Raw genomic sequence first — 6,659 nt, 5'->3', positions numbered from 1 at the left:
CATGGGAAGGCTCTAACATAATAAAAAATTAATATCAAATTCTTTCCTAAACAATACAGTTAATTCTCATAATTTAAGGTTGAAATATGGATCTAGTGCATTCTAGGCGTGATCTCCAAGCTTGAGCACAACTTTTTTCTCCACTTGAAAAATTGTTTGATCCTTCCAACCTCTTAGATTTACTTTTTTTCTTGCTTATTTTCAGTTTATTGTAGTTTATTTCATGATTTTGATAGCTGTTTGGATTAATTGTGTTGTCATACTCTATTTTCTACTTAGTTGTGTATTGTTTGGTTTTCTAGCTTAATGAGCTAATTTCCTTGTTTATTTCTACAATTTTTAGGTTGAATCTTATAGAAAACTTGTTGAAAAATCATTCCTTAGCTCAGTTCCAGTTCATTTTCATTAGAAGCTTCTAGATTTAATTTTTCTCTTATCAACTTAGTAAGTTTAGGATGGAATTGTAATTTTATTTTGGTTTTTTTTAGTTAGATATTACATTTTCTTCCACTTTTTGTTCTTTAAATCAGTTTTAATTCTAGTTCCTTAATTGATCTTTTCATTTCTAGCTCATTTGCATTTGTTTATTCATCATTAGATCTAAAAAAGTTGATTTAATTTTAATTTATAAGCTAGTTACTAGTTTCAGTTTCATTGGTTCTTCCATTAAGTTTGTGTAGATTTTCTTTAATTTTTTTCTTTTCAAAGTGATTTTCCATGTTGTTTTCTTATAGAGCTTTGAAATTCCAGCTTTTTTAAATTGATCATATGAAATTTTAATGGAAAACAATAGCTCAAAGTTTGTTTAATTTACAATGTTCATTTAGTTACGATTTTCATAATTTTCCTTCCAGTTCTATTTTAGGCTAGTAATTGAATTTTGCAACTTTTAGTTCTTAATTTTCATTTTAAATATGATTTCATTTAGTTTAGTTACTGCATTTTTTTTCATTTGACATCATGCATATACTTCTTATTCTTTCTTTTTTTTTCATTTATTTAGGTTTATATTTTTTATGCTTTATTTACTTTTATTTTTGTAGTTAATTTTTATGCTTTTCTTTTTTATGGAACCAACTTTTGAAGGGTATGGGGATAATAAGTACTTAGTTTAGGAAACTCTTTACCTAATTTCTGTGGGATGATATCTTGATCGAAAGGTCACTATTATTACTTGTACAGCCTATGCACTTGCAGTTTTGTCCAATCAAGTTTTTAGTGTCATTGCCAGAGATTAGGAGTAAATAATCTTAGGCTAATATTGTGCTTTATCATACTCTTTTATAGATTGGTTCACCTCTTTAATTACATAGCTTAGGATAGTTGCTTAGTTTATATAGCCTTAGTGTATATAGTTTAGACTTAGCAATTATTTTTGTGTTTAGGATTTATTTTCCTTTTCATGTAGGAGTCCAATACTATTAAGGTAACCAAGCATCATGTAGACCATGCTTGACCTTATTATTTCAATGACTACCTAGGACTATGGCATAGTGAGGAAGACAATGCCAGAGTAGAGTTGACCTTTAAAGATTTGATCGAATAATTTGATCTATAAAAAATCAAATAGAGGCTATTAAAGCTAGGTATGATCTAGAGCGTACTTTTATCCATAAATTTCCAAGCTTATATGATAATGATCAAGTGTATGATAGAGTTTACCAAAGTGATAAATGCCCATTTGACCAACACTTTCAATCTTACACAAACACCTACACTACTTACACTTGGAAGGGCTATCCTAAAATCATGTGGGATATTAGTTCAAGACATTCTTTTAGTTCACCACCTTAGCACACCTTAACTTATCCTGCTGAGCTTTCACATCCACAATAGCCTTACCACTTTAATATTCTTTACCATCACTATAAGTTTTTCAAGTGCCACACTTTGCTTTACCATAGCAATAGTTTTTTTCATCATGGTACAATTCATTTTCACATCATTTTCCATCTATACCAAATTTATCACTACCTCTTATACAAAAAAAAAAAAACCATTCCTTGAGGAAATGCTTATTAAATTGTTCCAAACTCAAGAAGAATACCAACAAGATCTATAGGTATGTATTAGGAATTCTAGACAATATGGTCAAAATGTACATATATTAAATACTTGCCTTTTATATTATATGCCTAAGACTATAGAGTCAACACCTTGTTAGGAGTAAAAAGAAGAGCATACATTAAGGAATCATTTAAGACGAGGAGCTTCGATGTGGATTAATGATAATGATGATGAGCCTGTTGTGTTGGTGGCACCACATTTCGTAAAAGTTATGGAGAAAGAGATATTGGAGGTAGAGGATAAACTTATGGCTAAAAAAATTGATGATATAGGAACATTTAAGGGAGTTGAGATAGTGGATAGCATTCAAGAAGAAATTGATCTTGATATTCCATTTACGTCATTTCTCTAGTTCTTTGATGATCACTTACTTGATTGTATAAAGATGCATAAGGTGGATAGATCTGTTGATCAGGTAAACCTACTAGATAGATCACTTAAGCCTTTAGGCACATTATTTCTTGAATCTAGTATTGAGCTTAAGGATGAGAAGGAATTCATTAGTAAAAAACTTATCTAATAACTTTTTCATTCCTTGATCCTATACCTGAAGCTATAGACACCTTATTTTTAAAGTTTCTTCTAGATGGATCATTCATGAATGAGAAAGTGAATGATATGGATTTTGGAGAGAATGGTTCAATTCCTTACCTTAAGTTGCAAGAAAGTCTCAACAACGATCCTAATTAACAAGGAAGTGAACCTAATAAGATATCCATGTATTTTTCTTTGTCCTTTGAAAATCCTTTATACGATGAGTTGAAAATACATGTGTTTGAAAACCCAATGTTTAATGATTAGGATGAGGGTTGTTTGACTCCACCATTAGACACAACTCTAATTGAGCTTACACCTATATCATCTATGGAGGATTCTTTCATTGTAGACTCTATAATCATATTCTTCATGCTGGTACCTCATTCATTGGTACTAAAGCTAATGACCACCTCTATTGGTTCATATTACAATATACTTAGATTATTCATAGAGGTGGAGCACAATTTTATCCTAAAGCACAAAGGTTACTTAACGATTATGATTACATATTTGGTGTAAAGAAAGAAACTGAAATGGGTAGATTCAAGAAGGAAAAGTGGTGTGATTCTTTAACATTAATGATAGTCTAGCTATTGACTTTAAATAAAATGCTTATTAGGAGGTAACCTAAACTTTACTTTTCATGTTTTACTTTCATATATTTTACTTACCTTTTCTTGTACATATTGATGTTTGTTCTCGTTGTAGGTATTTTCTTTTGTTTTATAGGTGAATAAGAGCTTGAAATGGGTACATTAGTTTTGGCCAAAACTTTAGTGGGAGATTCAATCACTACGCCTCTATGATAATAGAAGAGTTTCCTTATTCTTCTCTTTTATGCTTTAGTGCTTGATGCTTACATATTAATGACAAATTTTTGTTTAAGTTTGAAAGTGTGAAAAAATTACTTAAAATTTGAAAATATTTTTCAAATTTTTCTTGATTTTTACCTTGAAATTAAGCTTAGTATGTGATAGCTTAAACCATTATTATACTTTTTTTATTAGTTCTTTAGTAAGCTAATGATAGGCAATGGTTTATAATGAATATAGTTTTAAGAAAAGATTGAATGTGTGTAAAATATGAGATGATACTTAGGTTTAGTGAATTTTTGAATATATTATTCATTTGTGAGTGATGTTTTGAACATTGAAATGTATTTTTTATCTAGTATCATTATGTGAGCATGAGATTATTTTTGCATTGGTTTTAGAGTTGTGTTTCATGATTCTAGAATTTGTTTCGATCGTTTCTCGAGGTAAAATCTTAGAAGGCACATGATTATAGAAATGATATAGTCCATCTTTGGATCGATTAAGCCTTCCGAGCCATCATAGATATAATATTTTCATAGTCACCCCATTTGAGCCTTATGATGCCTTTTCTTTGTTTTGAAACCACATCATAAGCCTATAGGCTTATTTTGTATATATCCTATTTTTTTAGTCCCTTGCCCTATATGCATTAGAACATTTATGCACCATTTGTGAGCTATACATTATTAGGGAGGGAGGGTGGAGCTTGGAAAAAAAATAAGAAATAAAAAAAAAAAAGCTAGTTTGCAAACAAAAAAAAAAAAAGGTTGTGAAAAAAAAAAAGGAAAAAAAACACAAGAAAATGAAAAGTAAAAACAAAAGCAATAAAGTGGTGAAAAAGCAAAGAAAAAAAAAAAAGAAAAATGGGCACAATCAAAATTTAGGGAGTGATTCTTTAGTCAAGCTTACCTTTCTTACCTTGAGAGCTCAATGATGAATGATCATAGACATGTGATGCATTATTAGAGTACTTAAGCCTGAATGACTTTTATCATACCTTAACCTTAGCCATATATTACAAGCTTATTAAAGTTCCAAATGATCATTGGTTATGTGTTTATCTACATTAAGGGAGAGAGATATGATAAGCAAATTTATAGAACATGAGCATGCTTTATTGATCATTATTATAATGTCTCATGAGTTGCATAACATTATTAGATTTCATGCAAGAAAATGTGAAAAGTGTTGCTTGCTTGTGAAACCATAGTTAGGAATGCTTTAAACCTAGGTAAATTCTTATGTAATAACATTCATTAATGATTTTACTTTAGTTATATTTACTAATCAATCCATGAGGCTATAGTGTTGAATAAAGTATTGGAAGTATAATGTGATTCTTGCTAAATTTTGTTTTGCTTGAGGATAAGCAAAAGTTCAAGTTTGAGGGCTTGATTGCATTAAAAAATTTAGCTTTTAGTGCTTAATTTTAATGCAATTTGACTATTATTTTATCTTGTTCTTTAGCATTTCTTAGTAAAAATACTCTTAAAATAGCAATTATCTTATGTGTAGGTAAAAATGAAAAAAAAAAAAAACAAGGAATTTTGGTCAATTTAGATACATTTTGGAGGATTTTCGTGCAAATTATGAAAATGGCCTAAAACCAATGTCATTAAGTTAGATTGCTTTTGATGGAGTTTTCTTGAAAATTTCTTCCATGAATTTTTTTTAGCATTATTTTTAGTATTTTTCTTATGATTTTATTGTTAAATTTGCTTATGGAATAGTTGAATTTTTTTTGTAGCAAAAATAAATGAAAACATACATCCATATAAGAGGCTTAACAAGGAAAAGATGGTGCACTAGTGGCATGGAATGCAACCTTCATTTGCATAAGAATTGGGTATCACATTTTGGTGTTCAAAGCAAAACTTCAAGAGGTGATGATATGGCATATTGGAGAGCTTTCATTGGTCATAACTTGAACTTTTTGAAAGTGAAAAAATGTATGAGGAAGGCTTGTAATTGTTGAAGAAAAAAGCCAAATAGTCATGCACCAAGTGCAAAAGCAAGGAGGAAAGAAGTCGCTAGAAGCTCACCTTATTGTAGATATTATGGAGAAATTTTTGGGGCTCCATTCACCACTCACATGCCTATAAATAGGGTGGAGCTAGCCATTTTAGGGAGACTTTAGCTTAGGGTTTTATTTTTCTGGTTCTTTAATTTCTGCATTTTCCTTTATTGCATTTTATTTTTTCTGCAAACAAACAGCCCTTGATCTTCATGTTTTTTTATTAATTTTGATTGTACTTTTACATTTTCGCAAGTAGTTTTCAGTTTTCTTTATGATTTTGGAATGAACCTTGCAAATTTTATTGATTTCCAGCTCAAATCTTCAAGTTTTCTTGTTGATCTTAAATCTATTTTTGCATTTTTACCCTTGACCTAGTTGTAATATTTTAATCAGAACTCAATCATTTTTTATTTGTTTTTACTCCAATTTTTTTTCGCAGTTTCTTAGCTCAGTAGGCTCTAACATAGTAAAAAATCATTATCAAATTCATTCCCAAACAATATATTTAATTCTCACAATTTGAGGTTGAAATCTGGATCCATTGCCATCCAGGCGTGATCTCCAAGCTTGAGCACAACTCTTCTCTCCACTTGGAAAGTTGTTTGATCCTTCCAACCTCTGATCTCTTAGTTTACTTTTTGTCTTGCTTATTTCCATTTTGTTGCAATTTATTTCGTGATTTTGATAGCTGTTTGGATTAATTGTGTTGTTCATGCTCTATTTTCTGCTTAGTTGTGTACTGTTTGGTTTCCTAGCTTAGTGAGCTGATTTCATTGATAATTTCTGCGATTTTTAGGATGAATCTTATAGAAAACTTGTTGATAAATTATTCCTTAGCTCAGTTCTAGTTCATTTTCATTAGAAGCTTCTAGATCGAATTTTTCTCTTATCAACTTGGTAAGTTTATGATGGAATTTCAATTTCTGTTTTGGGTTTTTGTTAGTTAGATCTTACATTTTCTTACACTTTTTGTTCTTTAAATCATTTTGAATTCTAGTTCCTTAATTGATCTGTTCATTTCCAGCTCAGTTACATTAGTTTATGCATCATTTAGATCTAAAAGAGTTTATTCAAGTTTAGTTTTTAAGTCAGTTACTAGTTTCGGTTTTGGTTCTTCCATTGAGTTTTTGTAGATTTTCTTTGATTTTTTTTCTTTTCAAAGTTATTTTTCACGTTGTTCTCGTATAAAGCTTTGAAATTCCAGCTTGTTTAAATTGAGCATG

The sequence above is a fragment of the Durio zibethinus genome, chromosome 2 (genome assembly GCF_047325235.1).
Source record: "Durio zibethinus cultivar Kanyao isolate XHJ-2024 chromosome 2, ASM4732523v1, whole genome shotgun sequence".
Lineage (NCBI taxonomy): Eukaryota > Viridiplantae > Streptophyta > Magnoliopsida > Malvales > Malvaceae > Durio > Durio zibethinus.
This window is presented reverse-complemented; position numbering follows the sequence as displayed.